Source organism: Papaver somniferum, unplaced genomic scaffold (genome assembly GCF_003573695.1).
Source record: "Papaver somniferum cultivar HN1 unplaced genomic scaffold, ASM357369v1 unplaced-scaffold_18, whole genome shotgun sequence".
NCBI classification, from domain to species: Eukaryota; Viridiplantae; Streptophyta; class Magnoliopsida; order Ranunculales; family Papaveraceae; genus Papaver; species Papaver somniferum.
The window spans coordinates 4,954,472-4,978,376 of record NW_020627707.1 but is presented as its reverse complement, the minus strand read 5'-3'; positions in this window follow the sequence as shown (position 1 = coordinate 4,978,376).

The window sequence follows — 23,905 nt, the reverse complement described above, 5'->3', positions numbered from 1 at the left end:
TGGAGGAGGCTTCAGTCCCCAAGTGTAGCTTACTTTGATTGTACCACCTTGAATCCACGCCTTTGTTATTTGATACAAGTTTATCGTTCTCTCCTGGATGGGATGTTTGGAACATCACATGGACGAAATACTCTTTGTAGTGGTTGCTGTTATGGTGAAGCTCAAACAAGCAACATCGGTTCTTGGCAGCAGCTGTGATAAGAAGAGATTTGGCTGGCTGCGATCATAATCCTTGACAGGGAGGAGTGACGGCTACGGGAACGAACCTTGGTAGGAAGGAGCGGCGGCTTCTGGAGAGAACGTTGAAGCGGCTTCTGGAGCGAAACGTTGAAGAGGGGCGTCTTCTGGAGGTGAGACATTGAAGCGTCTCCTGGAGAGAAACGTTGAAGCGGAGCGGCTTCTGGGGAGAACGTTGAAGCGTCTCTTGGAGTGAAACGTGAAAGCGGAGCGGCTTCTGGAGCGAAACGTTGAAGAGAAGCAGCTTTTGGAGGTGAGACGTTGAAGCGGAGCGACTTCTGGGGAGAACGTTGAAGCGGCTCCATGAGTGAAACGTGGAAGCGAAGCGGATTCTGGAGCGAAACGTTGAAGAGGAGCGGCTTCTGGAGGTGAGACATTGAAGCGGCTCCTGGAGCGAAACGTTAAAGTGGAGCTTCTGGGGAGAACGTTGAAGTGGATCCTAGAGTGAAACGTGGAAGCAGAGCGGCTTCTAGAGCGAAACGTTGAAGCGGAGTGGCTTCTGAGAGAACGTTGAAGCGGCTCCTGGAGCGAAACGTTGAAGCGGAGCGGCTTCTGGAGCGAAAAGTTGAAGGGGCTCCTGGACTCGAAGAGCCAACGCAACACGGATGAGAGCTTGAAAATATATCTCGGCGCTGCACCTTGGAGAAACAAAAAAATCTCACACACATGCTTCATCATAGATTACATGGTTTTGTGAACATAGTCCCCATAAAGCATTAATGCACAACTCCACCAATTGATGTTCGGTCACATTTGGTTTATGACAATCTAACGCCCGAATTCTGAATCCCTTGACTAATCATTCAGATGTTCATTGTTTCGCTCCTTTTGAGTTGTGTCCATGTCCATCTGAGCCTTAGCAAAAACTTCTTGTATTTCCATCAAATCAGCAATGGTAATAGGGGATCGGCTTTCTCTGGCTCCCCCAGTTTCTCGTCCTGATGGTGGAGTAGCAGCGGCTTTGGTGACGGTTGGAGGTGTAATACTTGAAGAAACATTGGGGGTGGCGGCAGCGGCTCTAGCTCTAGTGACCGGAGGTGTAACGCCTGAAGGAACATTTTCCGCGTCGCTGTTGTTGACAGGTGGTGTGTTAATGCCACTGGAAGGAACGTTAATACCGAGAGTAATTTCAGCGCAAGTGTTTTCAGGGTTTGTTGCTGATCCGGACCTGAGTTCTACCATCTTGAGATCGGGATTGAAAAATGAAATTTGGAGATTGGAAATTGATATTGCAACCGAGAGATTAATCTCCCACTGTGGTCGCCAATTGTTTATGGGTGAAAACTGTTTCTGCTAGTTTTGGTAATTTTTGGTGTGCAGATGAGAAACAAATCTAAACCCTAAACAATACACTGCGCGAGAGTACTTTTGATTCGAGAGATCAATCAGTACAATCATGGCCTAAACCAAGAAATGAACGTTCCAGGATTGATTCGGTCACAAAGTGAAGGAGAAGGGTTGATCTTAGGGAGGGAAGCAAAGTGAGTGTTGAGACCAGAATGGTTAATTCTGAAGATGTGGCTTGTTTTATGACTTGTATCAGAAAGTGGAACTGGCTTGCAGAGTGAAAAAGCTATCAGTTCTCGGTGATTTCTGGATACTATGTTGCTGCCGACCAAAAACCTGTTGTTTGGTGTAAATAGGTGAAGCCTATTTATACAAGTCATATTTAAATGTACCCTGGTCTCGTAGGAAGTGGGAACGATTGGGTGATGGAAGAGTGGAGTAACGTATAACTGTCAGAAACCCATGCTTCCATGATGAAGGAAGTGGATCGGTTTACACCCGCTACTTCTTGCCACCACTAATTGTCCCGCTTCATGAAACTTTCTTATAACGGGCGTATTGCACGCCGCACGCTGTAAACCGCCAGACCAATACCCTGTTGAGGATCCCCCAGTTTGTGACATGTTTGATGTCTCGAGTGTTTTCGTGGAAAACGTGTAGCAGGTTGCTATGTGCGGCAAGTCAAAGTCAAGAGTCTTGCCGCAGGAAAATAGCATGTGATGCTATTAGGCACATCTTGGTTGGTAGCCTAAAACTTACCACAATTCCGTCAGTTCGGTGGCGAACTTGCATGGCTGAGATTGCATTTTATGAGGAAGGGTAGTCGTTTATTATGGCTACCTTCTGTTGGCGCCTGGTAATGGCACAGTAACGTTTTTGGTGTATGCCAGTGGCACTGCGTCATGACTGGTATAGCTCGTGCATGCCAGTGGCACGGTGGTATAAGTGGCGCCTGGCGTAGCCATGGCCACGAGATTTAAGCGGTTGGTCGCCTAAAACTTGCCACAAGTCTGTGAGTTCGGTGGCGAATTTGGATGGTTGATATTGCATCTCATGAGAAAGGATGTCCATTGATTATGGACATATCTTGTTGTATAGCAAAGTAGTGCCATTGGCATGGTGGCGTCTGGCGTAGCCATGGCATAGCGGCATGCCAGTGGTGTAGCCGTGGCAGCTGTTTTGGCATATTGGTGTTAGACTCAAATATGGCTCCGACAATATTGGCCATGTTGCAAAGTTAAACTTAAGGCCTTAGGAGAATCACTTAACCTAGTTGGCATGGCGACTTTATCTAGGGTTTGGCGTATCGAAACCTTAATTAGCATGTGCGCTGCGGCACAGTGGCGTGGATGACATAGCTGGCGCATGCCAGTGGCACGATGATGAAAGTAGGTTTTGGAACATTAGTGTTAGACTCGAAATGTGGCGTGGCAACATTGGCCTTGTTGCCACATCAATCCCAATGCTCTGGGGAACGTTACTTGGCTTGGTTGGCGTAGTAACTTTGCCTAAATTAGGGTTTGGCATGCCGAAACCCTAATTAGTGTGTGTGGCATGCGGACGCGGCATGGCGACACTTTTTATGCAAGCGGTGTCATAGTTGTGCCAAAGGAACTATAGCAATGCCATGGTGTGGAAAGGGCCACAGGAGTAAGGATTGTCGTGGGTGGCTATGACATGGCGCTATTCCTAGGGATTCCTGGGTCCTACATGGCTCGTGGCATGTTATGGGGTCGAAGAGGCATAATTTGTACCACGACTGGAAATTAGGGATTTGGTTAATGCAGAGTCGTGATTCTGACTAGAAAACCCTAATTTAAGCTTATCATGGTGTTGGCCACGAACAAGAGGTAGGTTAGCACGCAGGGCGCTATTTATGGCATGTTTTGGCATGCTGCCATAAAGTGGCATGTTGGTATGCCGCTCATCTCATTGGCGCAACATGGCACGTTTGGCATGTTGGCGCGGTTTTTGGAAAGCTAATTGGCTTCGTGACCATCTGGCGTAGTTTCCCCTCTTTAACACTGTGGCAAGTTTAGAGCAACCTGATTTTTAGTTGCAGGAAATCCTACACTACACCCTTCACAAGATTTCATTAACATTCAACTCATTTTAGATGAACAATCTTAATTTTATTGATGAATCTTTGAACAATCTTACAAGAAAAGATAAAGGAATCAAGAACCACCACCACTCTAGATTTTCTCTCTCATATTTACTTGTTTCTCAATTAGAAAAAGATCTCTCCTTTTCCTTTACAACTGAATGACTATTTATAGGAAAATACATAGTGGATGACAGCTAATCTATCCTTTATTTTCGGATATGGTTTGCGACATTCTCGCAACCTCACAAATATTAATCTCGCAAACTCTCTAATTTTGGCAGGACTCTCACATCTTTCTCATGATTCTAGCTGACGTCATTTATTATATCATTTCTGAAATTGTTCTGCGACGCTGTTCTGTTGTGTTGTTGTTAATTTCGCTGAGGCATTATTGCTGCGAGATTCTGATACTACATCTTGCCTCTTCTCATATCTTCTCTGCAAAGTAGAGAATGATGTGAGAAATGCCGCAGTTGTTCATCTCTTCATATTCTGCATTTATCACATGTATTCTTTTTTCCATCTGTTTTTTGACACGTCTTTTGTAACCGCTGCTTTTCAACCGCTCACGTCTTTTCTTCTTAATGGTGTTTATTTCTTCGAGTAAAAAATCTCCTTTATATACTCTTCTTACCCTTCTTTCCACTTTCTTTTTACTTTCTCTTCTCTTTTTATTCTCTCATCTCTGCAACTCTGTTGTTCTTCTTCAAGTTCTGCTACTGTAATTTTTCCATCTTCAATCTTCTTACTTTTTATTCATTCCCATACTCTATACTTAAATATGCCTCCAAGTGGTCATAGACATGAAAAGAATTCAAAAGACGTCCAAAAAGATCTTGCTGAGAAAGGTTTCACACTTTCTACCATTCCCGGTGAAAGTGCCAAGTCAATTCTTTCTGTCAAACTTTTCTCTAATCAGTATTGTGATGATCAATCAATTTCTCTAGGTCATATTCTCGCAGGTCTCCCCATTCCTCTTTATGACCCAGATATTCCTCTATTCTATGAAATTCTCGCTCACTCGGGATTTTCGCGAGCTATTTTCCAACTGAGTGGGGACTGCATCCGTCTGATGCTAGAGTTCGCTAACCGTGGTGCTGGTAAAGGATCTCTGTACTCCAAAGAACTTAGGGATCCTAAATTCGCATACCTGGAGATAATTGCTGAGAAATACACAGTAGCGAGTTTCTTTGAGAACTATGAACTGATCTCCATGAAGAGAGAGAATACTCGCTAGGGTATTCGCTTAAAAAGGAAAGATAAGATTGATGAAGCTAAAATTATCATGCAATACATTTACTAGCATTCTGGTAAGAACAAAACTCCTCGCCAATCCAAAGATGATAAATGGTGTGTTTTTCTTTTAATGCTAAAAGGACCTTACATTGCTGGGTCAAATGTTCTTCCTGCGAATCTCGCTGCTTATCAACTTTGGGTTTTCTCTTGGACCGAGAAGGAGAAAGAGGTATGTTTCTTCCAATTTATCTCACTTTATATTTCTTTATTTGTCTTTATTCTTTTGTTCGCTGACTCTTGCGATATTCTGCAGATCCAAAAACTGAAAGATAGTTATAACATGACTGGGAAAGCTAGTACCATGTTAGCTCTTCGCTCATACACAGATGAGGTAAGAAATATTCTCTTATGATTTTAAACAATATATTGTTGCCTCTATTTTTTATTTCTATCTGTTGTGTGAAGATTATTGCTGAAATAGAAGAGTCTGCCAATGTTGTGAAGATTGGTGATAAAGGCAAAGGTGCTCTTCGCAGGGAAAGACCAACTGCTCCTCCTTCAAAGAAAAGAAAATTCCGTTCTTCCTCTCCTTCAAATATTCCTTCTCATGAAAACTCCGAGAATGATGAGGATGATGAGGATAATGATGACCATGCTGCAAATGAAGATTCTCCATGTGAATCTTCTATGGCTAAGCTCTCTGGCCTCTTTTCTGATTCTTTGCAAGGAATGGGAGATAGTCAATTTGCTAACACCTGTAAATCTCTCGCTACAATTTGTGATGTTCCTTTGTTGGATGGTGATAGTTCTATTCGCAGAGTTTCTAGATCAGTGACTCCTGATTTCTTGCATTCTCTCAATAGTCTGGTATGCTTTATCCTTTTATTTTTTCATTATTGTAATTTAAAATCTCTTTCTATTTTAATAATTTTTATATTTTCTCGCAGGCTGGAAAAGCTTCTTTCGCTGTTGCCTCAGATTTAGAGAGGAGATGTGAAAATCTTAGAAACAAGAAACTTCAATCTCGCATAAAGAATGAGGAATTGGAAACTGAAGTCAAATGTCTTCGCGAGAAAAACAGACAACTAGAAATTGATTCTTCTTTGTATAAGAACAAAATCTCTAGTCTTCATCAAGCTAATAATCATCTCTATGGTATGTTTCTTTTCTCCTTTCCTTTCATTTATTCATCTTGTTGTTTTATCTTATTTAATTGATCCTTTTTGCAGACATTTATGGTCTTTCTGATGAAGCTACCCTTCTTCGTTCATTTCCTAATTCCTTGGATAATGATACCCTTCTTGAACGTCTTAATAAATCTTTAAATAGTTTCTCAAATGATAAAATTTCATCTCTTTACTTGAATGAACTAAGATCCAAATTTCGCCTCATAGAAATTGACCATAAATCTAGTTTAGGCTTAGTCAACCGACTTAAGCGTCTCTTTCTTAATTCTAAAGAGAAAATCAATGAGCTGAGAACCAAAATTAGCAGCCTCATAGATGATAAGGATCGCATCTATGATCAAGGTGCTAAGGCTTTTGTGAAATTCCAAGAGGCTCTTATTGAAGTTCAACTTGAACGAGATGAAGCTAACCGCAAGAATACCAAACTCTGTGATAGAGAAACCCAAATTCGTTCTCGTCTTCTTATAAGTAATGAGGATGAATTCGCTTGGGCTGCGAAAATCTTAGATGATGCCAGAAAAGATTTAGGTGTAAACGTTAGTCTCCAAGTTGAGCATACAGCCTTGATTAGAGATATGATTTCTGACAGAGAAGGTTATTAACTATTCTCCAATACTAATCTTTTGTTTCTTGTGAATTTTCATCAAGTTATTAATTGATTGCCTTTTGCTCGCAGATTCTAAAAGTAGATATCACAAAAGGATTGAGGAACTTGAAGCTGAAAAAGTGGAACTCGCAAAGAACCTTTCTTCTCGCAACGACAAGTATTCTAGATTAAAGAATCAAATCAAGATCACTGTTGCGAATTTTAAGAATGATGTTATGCATTTTCGTAATCAAACTATTCAAATGGTTTGTGATGACCATAGTATTCCTCATTCTGATTATCCTTGTCTCTTAGAGGAGATCCCGCAGAACATTCCCAGTCTGATAATTTCTGATAACGAAGCTGATGATAAAGAATATGATAGCGATGAAGGTTCTGATGGTGATGAAGGTGTTGATGCAGACGAAGAAGGGGACAAGTCTGATGAAGATGATGAAGGATCAACTAAGAAGTAGTTTTTGTTTCTTTCTTCAATCTTCTGTAATACTTGTACATTTATTCCTCTTTTCTGTATATTTGCAAATTCTTTTGGTTTTCCATATTCTTTAATATATGAGTTTCTTTCGTTTTGACCTGCATTCATTAAAACAATTCTTCCTTGCAATATGGTTAATCAATATAATCATAGATTTTTTAATTTTTGCGTAAATTTATCATGTGGAGACAAATAACATTTTCTAATTTCATTCATTCTCATACTTGCCTCTGTTATTTGCATCTAAATGAGAGACTTTGCAAATCTTTCCTGTTTTGTTCCTCAACTTCGCTGTTGTTTATTTATAATTTCGCAATCTTATGCGAAGTGAATTTCGATTCTTTTCAAAATCTCATTCTTGTGTGGTCTTATTTTGCGTTCGTAATTAAAGGTCTTATTATGCCACCTCTTGTCATTGCGACAAAATCGCAGGACGTTCTTGCACTTTCATGCAAAAACCCATTGATCTTGCCTTAACTTTTTCTTTGTATTATGGCCTCTTCAGGAATGTTGAGACAATATAACAGGCCTAAATATTCTTGCGAAAATAAAGCCCCATGACATTGCCGTCTTGCAACGAAATCGCAGGACGTTTTCGCACTTTCATGCGAAAACCCATTGATCTTGTCTTATCTTTTTCTTTTGTATTATTGCCTCTTCAGGATTGTTGCACAAATATGACAAGCCTTAATACCCTTGCGAGTAAAAAGCCTCATGACATTTGCGTCTTAAGACACTTATCAGCTCCCTAATGGAGGGTGCCACCCTTATCTTCCCCCTGGTTGCCCCTTCAAGGAGGCGTACTTCTACTGTACAAGGTTAGCTCCTCCCATCCAGTCTTAACAACAACCAGTTGTTTTCGCAGCCTCTTATTCCTTTTACCTATAGGGCTTATGGTTACGAGACTACACCCTAAGTGGGGTTTTCTTCGGGCCGAGTGCAGTATAAGTCAAGAGTTATCAAGAATGGCAAGGTACGCTTCAAACGCCCCTGGCACTCTTGACTCAACCGTGTACCTCGGCGCCTTGATCAGATTATGCACTCCTTGGGAGAATCCTTATTACCTTAGTCGCCCGACCTAAGTCATATGCTTAAGCTGAGAATCCAAGGTGCCTCTCCCGGATGGGCTTTATTAACCCCAAATCTCCATGACTCAGGTTTCGGTGGCGGTGTAGCCTTTCCCTGAGCCATGTAACAGGTACCCCCTTATATGACGTACTTTAGGTCTTACATTTACCTATTGCGAACTAGGGTGTACGCCATAAAGGTTCGCCCCTTTCTCTTTTATCATTGTTCTATGATTGTTTTTTGTAGAATTCATTATCTCTGCGAAATTCTTGCACATCATCATATTGTATTTGCATTTCACAATCTCAATTTTGTCATTCAATAAAATGTACTTTTGAGAATTTTATTTATTGCGAGAGTGTCGCAACAAATCAATCATTCATACATTACCTTTGCTATCCTCTGATTCTTCGTTATTTTGTGTCACTGTTTTTTCGCCATTTTTCATTCTGAGCTAACATTAGTTTCGCAACATCTATTCTTCTTTTCTTTCGATTGCATCCACCATCAAACTCTCACTTCTTTGTGTCTCTTTGATTTTTTGTCGCCAATTCTCCTTCTTGTTTGCTCTCCCTTCGCAAGATTCTATCTCAGTTTCGTAACATCTCTTTCCTTCAACCCAATCTCCCTTTATAATTTCGTACCAACTTGTATGAAGAATGTTTCCTTCTTTTTCATCGTGTTTGCTTTGTGATTTTCTGGTGGTGGTGGCAATGGTTGATATTGTGGGTGCTCTACCAAAAAGTGGTTTAATTTTCCTTGATCTTTCATTCTCAGAATAATTCTTTTTAAATTTCTGCAATCATTTGTAGTATGTCCATGAAAATGATGATAAGAACAAAACTCATGACTTCTGTGGTTTGGAGGTTCCCATGTTCCATGGTGTTGGTATATTCTCCATCAAAATTATAGCTTCCTATATTTTCTCCACACTTGCGTTTAGAGGTGGCATCTTGATTTCTTCCCATACTACCTTGTGACCTCCTTGTCCTCTATTATAATTTTGTCTTTGACCTCCATAAGTTTCTTGTGGCTGATCGAGTCTTTGAATCTTGTTATTTCCACCACGATTGTAGAAATTTATTTCTCCTTCATACTCCTCTTGATCTCGGCTTCCCATAGCCACCAGTTTCTGTTGATTATTACTTGTCACCTTTTCTTGTTGTACTTGCGAAGTATTCGCCACTGTGTTTATTAGCTTGGGTAATAAGCTTGCATTCGCTGTTTGTGAACTGGTATTCGCAACTGGGTATGATTTCATCTCACTTTGCCTTTCCTCTAGAGCAATATATTCTTCTTGAAGTTATCGCAATTCAGTCATTGTGATCGTATTCTTGACTCTGAAAATATGGATATACAATAGGTTGGTTGCAAACATAGCATTGATAAATGATAAGATAAGATATCTCTCATCTACACGGCCATCCATTTCGCTACACATAGTCCTCCATCTTTTAGTTAGGTGCTTCAAACTTTCGCCAATCCTTTGTTTTAATCCAAACACGTCTTCAATACTTGGTCGCGAAGAATTATTACTTATATATGCCCCCAGGAATGTAGTCTGCAAATGATTGAAGGATGTTATTGTATTTTCTTTGGTAGACCTTCGAACCATTTTAACGCTTCCCCTATTAAGCTGGATGCGAAATACTTGCATAATACGGCATCATGATTTTCCCATTGCAGCATACACCTCATATAAGCTTTAATGTGTTGAATTGCACAAGTTGTTCCATCAAAAATGCTGGTTAATGCGGGCAAATTGCATTTCGGAGGTATTCCTCCTAGTTGTACTTCCCTTGTAAATGGAGTTTTCGCAGCTTCTTCTATAGCTTCATCCAATTGTATTCTGCCTACTTCTCCTCTGTTATTTAGCATTCCTCTCATTTCTTCTAACTCTTTCAAGATTTGTTTATTTGTACCTGAATTTTGATCCATTGTTCTTTTTAATTTCTCCTCCATTCTTCTGCGTTCATGTCTTTCTTCTCTCGTGAAATTTTGCATTTCTTCTTCATTATCCTCATCTCGTCTTCTTCTGCGAGTCTCTTCTTCATCTCTATCTTGAATTCACATATAATGATGTCTCTCATTTTCCCCTTCATGATTTTGTTCATTTCTTATTAATTCCATTCGTTGTCTTTCATCCATCCTCTGTATTCTATAGCTTCTTTCCTGGTTGTCGTGATTGTTCTGGCGAATTGTTTCCTGAAGCTCTTGTTCTTCTATTTCCACTCTCAATCTTTCACGTTCACAAGTTAAACGTGCTTGTTCATCATAACGTCTTTCAATTTCTTCTTCAATCGTTTGTTGATTTCTTTGAGTTTCTCTTTCATGTAAAATTATCCTTCATTCCTCTTGATTTCCTTCGCCATCTTGATCATTTTGCCCCTGAGTTTGTCCATTCTCATGATTTATACCATTTTTCCTTTCATCAAAACTTTCATTTTGTGGGACGTAACGATCATCAGTTCTTTCTCCATTTTCGCGATATTCTTCATTAGGATTTGATATTTCTTCTTGAATATGATTTTGTTTCCAACATTAATTGTGGGTGAGTTTCGCCTCATTTCTCTTCTAGTCGATCTGGAATATGATTTTGTAATACTTCTTGATCTTCTACTATGTAGTCTCATATTTTCCATCCTCAATTAGTGATTTTGCCTTGTTAAATTCGCACGTTCTTCTGCCTCAGCTCTTCTTTCTTCGTGTATTCTTCGTCTCAACGTTTCTAACGTTCCAATTTCCTCATCTCCATGAATTATTCCTTCATCTGCTTCTTGATTTCTCTCTACCTGTCTATGATTCCTGGTTTGTTGCTCTTCTTCTACTTCTTCTGCTGGATTTGATTTCCAAGTGTGTATACTCACCCTATCATAATTTGTGTTCCTTCTTTGTATTAGTGTTTGTTGAACTGGTGGTTGAATTCGATTTTCTCCGTTATTTCTCATTCTAGTTGATTCTCCCATTTCACTTCTTTCCCTTCCAGCAATTCTCTTACTTCTTCTAACAGTAGTTGGTTGTTCAGATGTATTTCTTCTTCTTCTAGCCATCTCTTCAATATTAATGAATTGCAAGAGATTATGTAAAATTCTTAATCAATCACTCCAAATCTTCACAAATCTCAATATTAATCTTCAATTTTTTCTAGAATAATCTTCAATCTTTAATCGCTCCCTGTTTCTAGCATCATTATGTAGTTGCAGAAAATCCTACACTACACCCCTCACAAGATTTCATTAACATTCAACTCATTTTAGATGAACAATCTTAATTTTATTGATGAATCTTTGAACAATATTACAAGAAAAGATAAAGGAATCAAGAACCACCACTACTCTAAATTTTCTCTCTCCTATTTGCTTGTTTCTCAATTAGAAAAAGATCTCTCCCTTTCCTTTACAACTGAATGACTATTTATAGGAAAATACATAGTGGATGACATCTAATCTATCCTTTATTTTCGGATATGGTTTGCGACATTCTCGCAACCTCACAAATATTAATCTCGCAAACTCTCTAATTTTCGCAGGACTCTCACATCTTTCTCATGATTCTAGCTGACGTCATTTATTATATCATTTCTGAAATTGTTCTGCGACGCTGTTGTGTTGTGTTGTTGTTAATTTTGCTGAGGCATTATTGCTGCGAGATTCTGATCCTACATGATTGGTCAAAAAAGAGGGTCGTCCAAGCATGGGCGTGGCTACACTTCTGTTGTGAGTGTGGCGGCTTTAGAGTGACCTGATTGGTCGATGGGAAATGGGGCTGGCAAGTATGGGCCCAGCCACAACTCATGGGAGTGTGGAAGGTTTAAAGCGACCTGATTGGTCGACAAAGGAGTAAGGGTCGGTTGGGTAGCATGGGGCGTGGCCAAGTGGCGTCGGCTGGCCTATGGCATGGCCACGCTTCCTCTCATTGTTGCTCCTTCTCCGCGGCTCCTTTATTCTTTGCTTTCTGATTTTGGGTAGGACTTTGCACCTACTAATCCATCGCGGATTGTTGCTTACATGCATCAGTCTGGATAAATTTCATGTGAACATATTGACTTGCTCAATAAATACGCCAGTGGAGAGGTTGAACACTCATCACTTTACATGGCTCTGTTTCTTTGCAGAGTGATGGCACATTAAATGTGAGGTTTTACAATTTTACCCCTGATCTAAAAACCACCATTAACACATACACAATCGGTTCGATTAGTAACCAAGTTATCTTAGTTGATTGGTCGTACTAAGGGAAAATCGCTTCGGGCAATTGTTTCCTTAACTCTTATAGGTTGTACAAGTTTTATGGATCTGTAAGATCCTTCGGTTTTCTCTTTTGCTTGCTCGTACCTTTGTCATTTTTGTGAAAAAATAGGGAGAAATATATGGAGTAAACAAGTGATTTTCAATCAATAGGAAAGGGTATATATGCTTAAACGTTATGTCTAACGAAAGAGTAAAGCATATACTAAGGGGAGAAACATATCATCATGTTGTGTAGTATTTCATACTAAAAAAGGGGAATAACAAAGATGTTCTGATTGAATATTTACCTAGATTTCCTTTAGGGGGGGGGGAAGGCTTTTGTTATTCGAAATATCAACAACGACATTTAGTTTTTTGAATATATGCACGTTTTGTGTTGTTGGAACTTGGAATCAAGCGTATGAAGAATGAGTTATTTTGTAATTCATTTATCTCCATACTTAATAGAGTTTTGTCAAGTTTTGTGGAGCCATGCAAACTTCATTCTTGGTGTTTCTGGTGGAGCCGTCTATCCGGAGATGAAAGTACCCTAATTAGGTAAAATCTCTTACGACCGCTCGTTTAAAGACTTTTGTGGGATGAAGAAGCTCTACGAGTACCGTTGGTGGGAAACTAGATAATTGCATTGTTGTTTTAGTTTTCGATTATTGATTTGATTGACTAACGTTTAATGAAACTTTGATTGCACCTAGTTTGTTTATTCTTGAGAGCCTTCTCTTCTGATATAAGGTTCACTCAAACTAGATCAAAGTATCGACGGGATCTTTAGAACCATTTGCGGATCTAAAGACATATTGTGCTTATCCATTGTTAACAAACTCTATTCTGTGAGTGATTGATCATAAGAGTATTCAAGTTGTGGTGTGCAGGTTATAAGAAGACAATCAAAGATTTGAAGACGAAGAAGATTTTCTTATTAGTTTTCTTATCTTGTGAATATAATGCACAAACCTTGATCAGATGGGATCCAAATATAAGTGTTTATCTTTGATGGACTTCATTGTCTATTTGTGTGATATCGGCATCACTTTATAGTTACTTTTTGACTTCTATATTGATTGATTGCGAATCTAGATATTGGTTATTTCGGTAATCAAAGTTTAGATTGATCGAACCATGTAAAGGAGTTTATTAGTTTAAATGGAAGATTCTTTGTCAACAACTTCATAATATCTTTTACAAAGATCGATTAGAATGATTACCAAACAGATTATTCCCTTGCTGTTTGGAATACGATTCAAAAGACTTTTTATTTACGTGCATGACTCTAGAAGTCGAAGGCGCAGGGATACTGAGGAAACTAAGTAGCTAGGGGTAGTATACTTGGTCTCAACTATACAAAGGTAGTATTAGATTTTGTATAGCGGCTTAATTATAAGAGTATTCAAAACTGGACTAGGTCCCGGGATTTTTTTCCATTTGCGGTTTCCTCGTTAACAAAATCTTATTGTGTCATTTACTTTATTTCCGCATTATAATTGTTATTATAATTAACTAAATTACACACTTGCGTTAATCCGAATTACTTGAAATTGATCCTTATAGTGAATCAGTTATTACCGTAACTATTGTCAAGTAAATATCTTGTTGTCGTATTGTCTCGACCTCGTCCATAGACAATCACACAAGGTATAACACTTAAGTTGTATTGTCTCAACTTTGTCCATAGACGATCACTTAAGATACAAGACTTATAGGTTGATATTTAAAATATTGTGGTGTATTTGGGTACCCTCGTCTTTTCAGCCTGGCTCTTACATAGGAGCGAGAGCGAAGCCAGAATTCTATGAAAAGTGAACAACAAAAGTGTGAAGGGATCCTCCTTATTTGAAGATAATCACATTATCTGTTAAGTTTCTCTTTTCAAATTTTTCTTTGTGTATTTCCTTTATTTAACTTATATCATATTTTTATGTAGTTCTTTTTCTCTTGTCTATTGATTTGAGTGTTGGTATTGTTGTTTGATTGCTGGAGACGCTGCTCCAAGTTATTAAACCTCGTCAGCTAAATCCGGAGCTAAAATTTGGGAGTTGCTAAACTCGACTGATATATATGGGATCATATTAATTCCATGGTTTTGGAGGCTCTAAGCCTCTAACAAGTTTTTTTTTCCTTCAGATTCTTTGGAACAATGTTCGCAGAGAATCGTACTGATGTAAGATCAAGTTAAAACAAACTAATAGAATTTCTATAAAATTTTGAGATATGCAAAATTCAATTAGTGAGGAAACAAACTAATAGAGGTTCTGTAAATCTAGCTTTAATTTGCAGTAGATCTAATAGGAATCAGTCTTGGAGAGGCAAAAACTCTAATAGGATCTTTGATTTTCAAACTTTAGTTTCATCTAGTTTAGATCAAGTTTTCCGGTTTTTTTGATCAAGTTTTCTAGGCTTTCTATCTCTCCAAACTCATCTGTGGGATGTTTGTGGGAGAGATATTTTTTTCCTAGTTATATTAAAGGGTAACCTAGTGTAGATGGTGATTCTCTGACATCAAAAATTAAGGACAATAGAGTCTGTTAGAGCATTGCTCGGTCGAACTCGCATGCGTTGCTATCTCAAGCATGTTTGTCAATATTAGTGATCAAAACTATAAGTCTTGATTTCTAGTCTATTATAGCTAAGTCTCGGACTAGGATAGAAAGTGTAGTTGAGCTCAAGGACTTCATGGCGATTCATCATACAAGTAGAAGAACTACTCAAGGAACCGGTGGAACTTCTCGACAAAAAGGTATGTGAAGACTTGAACTTATCTGTCACTCAAAAGTATATCTACTCTATATCCTACTTTTTGAGACAAAAAGTTGTATGCTATATATATAGACTTAGAATATACACATTTGGTATTTCGAGCCGAGTATACCTCGCCTATCTATATCCCGAAATATGTGTTGGTAAGCTTTTCGCTTCGACCAAGTTTATCTTTACCTAGTGACGAAAGTCATGATATGTTTCAATCACTTTAAAAAACTTTGACCTGAAATGGTGTAACAACTGTATAACGTCCTCTAAGAATGTTTCAATGATTGGAATGAGAGTTTAGATTACATAACCAATGATGGACATAAGCATTATTGTGGAAACACATTTATGTATAAGTCCTATTCCTTGAACCAAAGTTTTCGAACTTTGTTGATCAAGAGAACCGGAAGAATGGCAAGCGCCAAGTCCGCGAACTCAGTCGGAACTGCCGAAGTTCTCAAACCCGAGAATTTCTACTGGAGTTGACAAACTACTTGCGTGAGCTAAGTCCGCGAACCAGCGAAGTTCTCATCCCGAGAATTTCTGCTGGAGTTTGTATACTCTGTCCGGTGTCTTAAGTCCGCGAACCTAATCTCCGAACTTGAGAAGGTTATATATCTGAAGATGATTTCTGAACTTAAACTTTAAAAAGACTAAGGAATGCAGTTTGCAAACCGTGGCTATAAAAGTTCATGAACCGATTCAAGTGAATCAAATCATCTTTGCTTCAATTGTGTCTTGTGTAGTTACATAAGATTTCCTTGCAGTTGAGCAACTCTCTAACTAGTTCATTTGAGTCATTTGAACTAGTAATGGTGAAGAAGAACATGGTTGATATGAAATACTCATATGGCTAACCTTTTGGTTAACTATTGTTGAACCAACAATGTAGACGTTTGGGTACGGTTAAAAAACCTAGAAGCGTGCAGTTCATTTGTGTATAACAAGCTAAGTTTTCGATCTAACGGTTGAGAAATACTAGCTTGAATCTAAATCAGGTTTTCATCTAACGGTGAATATTGATTGCTTTGTTACCAAGGAAAAACCCTGATTTGAAAGACTATATAAAGGAGACATATAGTATTGTGCAAAACTAATCCCCGCACCTTATGTGTGATACTAGTTTGCGTACTAGAGTCTGTTCTCCTTTAACCTTTGGTTTTCTTCTTCTAAAACCAGGTTAACGACTTAAAGACTTCATTGGGATTGTGAAGCCAGAACGATACTACTTCTATCGTAGTTGTGTGATCTGATCTTGCATCTTCTATCGTACGAGTACAATCAGATTGATTGGCTTGAGTTTGATATCTCCGATAGGCAAGATATAAAAAGTAATTACAAACATCTTCGTCTCATTGTTTGTGATTCCACAACATCTTGTTTCGCTACCATACGATTAAGATTGTTGTGAGGTTATTAAATAATCTAGGCTGTTCTTCGGGAATATAAGAACGGATTATCAATTGGTTCATGTTCACCTTGATTATTATCAAAAGACGGAACAAAAACTTTAGGGTTTTTCTGTGGGAGACAGATTGATCCTTTTATAGACTTGTCTGTGTGAGACAGATTTGTTTATTGTCAAAGCCTGCGATTTTGGGTCGTAGCAACCCTTAGTTGTGGGTGAGATCAGCTAAGGGAATCAAGTGCGCAGTATCCTGCTGGGATCAGAGGCGTAGGGAGTACAACTATACCGTGGATCAGTGAGAGACTGATTGGGGTTCAACTACAGATCAGTCCGAAGTTAGCTTGGACTAGGCTAGTGTCTGTAGCGGCTTAATACAGTGTGTGTTCAATCTGTACTAAGTCCCGGGGTTTTTCTGCATTTGCAGTTTCCTCGTTAACAAAATTTCTGGTGTCTGTGTTATTTCAATTTCCGCATTACATTGTTTTATCTTTATAATTGAAATAATACAGGTTGTGTGTTAGATCAATCAATTGGAGAATCCGTCCTAACGGTTGTTGATTGATATTGATTGACACTTGGATATTGGTCTTTGGTACCATCCAGGTTATTCCTTGTATTTGATTAGTACTCGCAGTTTCTGTTTGAGGAAATAAAATCAAGAGAGATATATAAACTCATTGATATAATTTTAATTGATTGAGTCTTGTTGATTCTCTTAAAAGTATATTCGAGTTTGTCCATACAGATTGCTAAGAGAAATATTGGGTGGTGTTGTTAGACCCCCGCTTTTTCACTTGGTATCAGAGCAGGCAAACACGTTCAAGACCTTACAAGTCTGTATTTGTAGCGATCTGACTCTATGGACAAGAGTATTATCTTTAATAAACGTATCACCAGAAATAAAAGTTCTATCTCGTCGAACTCTACTAAAGAGAAAGGTTCTACAATCTTGAATATAGATGAACCCTCTGTACTAACGAGACAGACTAACATTTACATGTGTATTCCCGGTTATCCTTCAAATGAGAGTCTTTCCATTAATGAACGGGATTCAACTAAAGAGAGTGAATTGATTCTAAATCTTGTTAGAATCCAAGCTGATAAATTCAATCGGTTGAAGCATCATGTCAATGTTCTAATTGGTGTAATAAGAGATTGCAAATCCAAAGGCAATACTGAAGTTCGTTCTTCTTGTACATCTCTTGAAGCTATCCTTAGAATAGATGCCTTGGAAATTGAACATCACTTGAGTAAACTCTCTATTCAAGGATGCTCAAAGCAATCTAATATGCCAAGTACTTCTGACACAACTAAAGACGGTTCATGCTCAGAAGTAAAAACGAAAGTCCCTTCGAGTAAAACAGATGTGCCTGAAGTTACCATCACTCAAGAATGTTGCATATCAAATGAAGGGAAGAAATATTCTAACGATGATATTAAGACCGTACTATCTAACCATTATGGAGATCAGAAAGTATGTTTTGTCTGTGAGACAAAGAGGTCTGTTAAACAAAAGAGAACCTCTAGGTTGAAGAAAAACTCCTTGGTTCAACTTCAACGCACCTTAGATTTAATTCTTAAAGGCGTAACTGACATTCGTATGACGAAACCAATTGGTTTTCGTACTTACCATGTGTATGTTACCAGGAAAGTCAGTTCAATGAGTTCATCAAACACTCAAGAACAAAACAGACGTCTTAATAAACATCGTCTCAAGGAAGATCGTGTCATGGTCTCTGGAAATAACGCTGCCCCTGATGAGAAAGGAAGTAAAGAAGAAAGAAGAAAAATTGTTGAAATGAGAGATAATCTGAAAAGGATAATTGAAGAATTCGTCAACAGGTTGTCTTCCTCCTCAAACCAAAATTCTTCTGGTAAGAACTCAAAATATGTCTCGTATTTTGATGACAGTAAGTATTATGATAATTTCTCACATCAAAAGGGATCCCTCTCTAGATTCAGGAGGAAAAAGAGGCTTAACCACAAACAAAAATCTCTTGATGGGCGTGTAGCGCATACTTGTGCTAATTAATCACAAGGTTTAAAGAGCTTACTCATAAAAATCCTTGTGAGTAAGATGTGTTAATAATTAGGTATACTTTTGGTTTTTGCATCTGTTAAGTTGAGCTATTTTCTTATCGTCCATAGCTAAACTTTTGTTTACAGACCTGCGATACTTAAAATATTAGTTTTTGTCTAAAACGTGTTTTTTTTCCGTTTTTTGTTAATCCTTGCTACAACCTCTCTGAAATTCTTTTCTGTTGATTGTTGAGTGTTTGTTTGGTTGTATGCAAACGTGTTTGGGCTATATTTTATGGGGTAAATGTTGTACTCGGACGGATACATGTTCTGGCACGGGTCAACTATTTTCAACCCTAAAATCCCCTTCTCAGAAAACCCTTATATACCCACCTATTGAGTTACAAACGTCACGTACGCATACTCTAGGTTGATTTCTAGGTTGTCAAGAATGTCTTCTTCTTGATCTTGTTATGGTGGTTTTGCAAGAGGATTCCTTGGCGAAAGTTTTGTTGAGTCCAAGAAGAAGAGAACCCTTGTAGATGAAGATCATCTGAATGCTTCATGTTACTTTGCCTATGTTCATGAGGATGTTGAAAAGTATGATATGATTTCTGCTGAAGTTGTTCATGACTTTCTTAAGTACTTTGGGGAAGCAAAACAACAGCTTGTCGATACTCTAAAAGGTCTTGATGTGTTAAAAACTGAGTTGGAAAAGTTTGTCTCTGACCTTGGTCTCATAAAGTCTCACATCAATAATCTTCGCAAAGAGAATCATCTCTCCGATGTTGCAATGAATGTTGTTGATCACAAGCTCGAAGACCCGTTGTCTCGTGGGGATTCTGAACCGTCCATATAATCATAGTTCGTGTTCAAAATAGCACTGGAGTCTGTTTTCCTTTAGCTTGTTTTAATTGTTTCCTAGTATGTCTTCTTTTTGGCTTAGTTGGAAGAATAACTAGTTCTTGAATAACAATGATTGTGTCTACACATAGCTATTATTTTTCATCTTCTTGTATTATTTTTTAGGTTTATTGGTATTAAATTCTAAAAATATTTGGAGGATGATGTTTTTGCAGTATTAATCTTTATGATTTGTTATATTGCAACTTGGTATGGGATATGAATGTTTGTGTTCGTGAACTTGAAGGTCCCATACTTTGTCAAAAGTAAAGTCGTTCGTGTTCGGTATTCACGTACTGGTAAAAGGATGAATGGACTTTTGACAAATACAAAAGTTAAGCCTATATTGTCAATGATTTTGATGGAAGATATATTAAAATCTTTTGTTTTCAAGGATTATATCTATTATTGTTATTATGCAAATAATGATTGAATATAGAATGAATCCTTGTGTATTCCGCAGTATTGATCATCCCTAATCCATATTCGTATGTATTACTGTGAGGCTCTATAATGTGTCTTATGTTGAGCACGATACAACCAAGTTAATTATTTTTTATTAGCTTTGTTGGTTGTTCCGTAAGGTACTTTATGTTGAGCATTTTGAACTAAATTAATCATCTTGTTTGGTTATTTAGTTATTGCTCCGTAAGTTTTCTTATGTCGAGCAAAACAATTGACAATTAAATTGATTACTTTTGTAATTAGTTTGGTTGTTTATTCCAAATAGATTAATTATGGGTTCTCTTGTAATTAATCTAGTTGAGTTTTTTTGTGTCTCCATGAGTTTTCTTATGTTGAGCACAAACAATTGAATTGATCACTTTTTGTGTTTAATTTGATTGCGTATACAGATTAAATTAATCACGGGTTTTACTTGTGATTAATTTGATTGAGTTTTCGGATATAAAAATCATTATTATGGTTTTTGGTGTCCAATAAAATCCTTCTTTTCTTTTGAAATTAAGGCCGCTTTCTTTCAGGAAAGACATCAAATGGGGGAAAGTTCTTTTGAACTTGTGCTTTATGGTCATATCTTGAGGGGTGTGCAGCTGTGGAATTTTAGAGGGGTTATCTTGTATCTTTAAACTCCTTGATGAATGCTATTAGCTTCGGCTATATGATTTCATCTAAATAAGATGATGTGTGTTCCTTGTTTTTAGTCATGAAATGTCTCTTACGGAAATTTCATTATTATCCCGTTCTTGTACCTTTGCCAATTTTATTGACAAAAATGGGGAGAACTAATATGTAGTTCACACTACAAATACATATGGTCTTCGGGTCATTATGTAAGGGGGAGTGGTTTCCATGTGAGATGGAGTATTGACTAAGGAGGAGTGATACATATCACCATAGTATTAATGGCAAAGTTGTGATACAATTGAAATTTGACGCTGTGTAATAATTCTATGACACCGTATAACAATGAACAGGACCGATGCTTTCTCATTGTTATAGCTACGGATATTCAACAGCGATGATGCTAAACTTACAACCTTTGGGATAATTAGAGTACTTGGAAGTGACGAAGATTTCGAGGAATGTTGAAGATTAGACATGTGGAATAGGAGCTACTTAAGTTTCTTTATCTTTTTTGTATTCCATATGTGTTGATAGTTTTGTCACTAAAATTGACAAAGGGGGAGATTGTTGGAGCATTGCTCGGTCGAACTCGCATGCGTTGCTATCTCAAACATGTTTGTCAATATTAGTGATCAAAACTATAAGTCTTGATTTCTAGTCTATTATAGCTAAGTTTTGGACTAGAATAGAAAGTGTAGTTGAGCTCAAGGACTTCATGGCGATTCATCATACAAGTAGAAGAACTACTCAAGGAACCGGTGGAACTTCTCGACAAAAAGGTATGTGAAGACTTCAACTTATCTGTCACTCAAAAGTCTATCTACTCTATCTCCTACTTCTTGAGACAAAAAGTCGTATGTTATATATATAGACTTAGATTATACACATTTGGTATTTCGATCCGAGTCTACCTCTCCTATCTATATCTCGAAATATGTGTTGGTAAGCTTTTCGCTTCGGCCAAGTTTATCTTTACCTAGTGACGAAAGTGATGATATGTTTCAATCACTTTGAAAATTGCTTTGACGAGAAATGGTGTAACAACTATATAACGTCCTCTAAGAATATTTCAATGATTGGAATGAGAGTTTAGATTACATAACCAATGATGGACATAAGCATTGTTGTGGAAACACATTTATGTATAAGTCCTATTCCTTGAACCAAAGTTTTCGAACTTTGTTGATCAAGAGAACCGGAAGACTGGCAAGCGCCAAATCCGCGAATTCAGTCCGCGAACTGCCGAAGTTCTCAAACCCGATAATTTCTGCTGGAGTCGACAAACTACTTGCGTGAGCAAAGTCCGCGAACCCAGTCCGCGAACCGGCGAAGTTCTCATCCCGAGAATTTCTGCTGGAGTTTGTAAATTCTGTCTGGTGTCTTAAGTCCGTGAACCTAGTCTGCGAACTTGAGAAGGTTATATATCTGAAGATGATTTCTGAACTTAAACTTTAAAAAGACTAAGGAATGCAGTTTGCAAACTGTGGCTATAAAAGTTCATGAACCGGTTCAAGTGAATCAACTCATCTTTGCTTCAATTGTGTCTTGTGTAGTTACATAAGATTTCCTTGCAATTGAACAACTCTCTAACTAGTTCATTTGAGTCATTTGAACTAGTTATAGTGAAGAAGAACATGGTTGATATGAAATGCTCATATGGATAACATTTTGGTTAACTATTGTTGAACCAACAATGTACACGTTTGGGTACGGTTAACAAACCTAGAAGCGTGCAATTCATTTGTGAATAACAAGCTAAGTTTTAGATCTAACGGTTGAGAAATATTAGCTTGAATCTAAATCAGGTTTTCATCTAACGGTGAATATGGATTGCTTTGTTACCAAGGCAAAGCCCTGATTTGAAAAACTATATAAAGGAGACATCTCGTATTGTGCAAAACTAATCCCCACACCTTACGTGTGATACTAGTTTGCGTACTAGAGTCGGTTCTCCTTTAACCTTTGGTTTTCTTCTTCTACAACTAGGTTAACGACTTAAATACTGCATTGGAATTGTGAAGCCAGACCGATACTACTTTTATCGTAGTTGTGTGATCTGATCTTGCATCTTCTATCGTACAAGTACAATCAGATTGATTGGCTTGAGATTTGATATCTCCGATAGGAAAGATATAAAAAGTAATCACAAAAACCTTCGTCTCATCGTTTTTGATTCCACGACATCTTGTTTCGCTACCATACGATTAAGATTGTTGTGAGGTTATTGATTAATCTAGGCTGTTCTTCGGGAATATAAGACCGGATTATCAGTTAGTTCCTGTTCACCTTGATTATTATCAAAAGACGGAACAAAAACTTTTAGGGCTTTTCTGTGGAAGACAGATTGATCCTTTGATAGACTTTTCTGTGTGAGACAGATTTTTTATTGTTAAAGCCTACGATTTTGGGTCGTAGCAACTCTTAGTTGTGGATGAGATCATCTAAGGGAATCATGTGCGCAGTATCTGATGAGTGCCAAATATTGTATATATTTATCCCTTTTTGTTGGCATTTAACTCATCTTTTATGCATTAATTCTACATTTTATCCCATATTCTGTATTTTCATTGTTTTCAAGAATAAATATTTTTCTTACTTAATTTTGCCTTTTTAGGTAATAAATAAAGATTGGATGAGTTGCGGAGCAAAAAGAGCAGAAAAGTAGTGGAAAGCCGGGAGGAATTACGCAAGGAAGCCGCAAAGAATGGAGCGCACGTCCAAAAAGCTGGAAATGGGCTCGAGAAGAAGAAAGTTGTTCTTAAAGAAGAAGTGGGCTCAAGGTTTTCCACGCCCAAACTCATTTCCCAAACCCATATTCTATACCCAAAAGCCTAAAACCCAAATCCATACCCGCTTGCGTCTTCAGCCGTCAGATCAGTTCTCAGAAGCATCCGACGGTCGCTCCCTTGCTGTGCATCGAAGTTTGATATCTCCGCCTTACACTACAGTACCTAACTCCATCAAGTACCGTTCGTTTCGTTGTATCTCTTCATCCGACGGTCGCTCATCGCCTGCCTCCGCATCGCCGTCAGATCCACCTACCATCTTCCCATCCATCGGTCCAGCTTCGCGAAACATCAAAATCCTCTACACCTGCTCAACACCCTAGTACCCGAACCCTACACCCATTAGCCAAACACACCCTTCTCCCAAATCCATCGAATCCATCTTCTTCCCCTCTCCTGTAACAGTGACCCTTCCCCCAAATCACTCCACCATCTTCTCCCCCAAATCACTCCACCATCCTTTCCCCAAATCTTTCAACCATCACCATAACCTCCACCATCACCCGA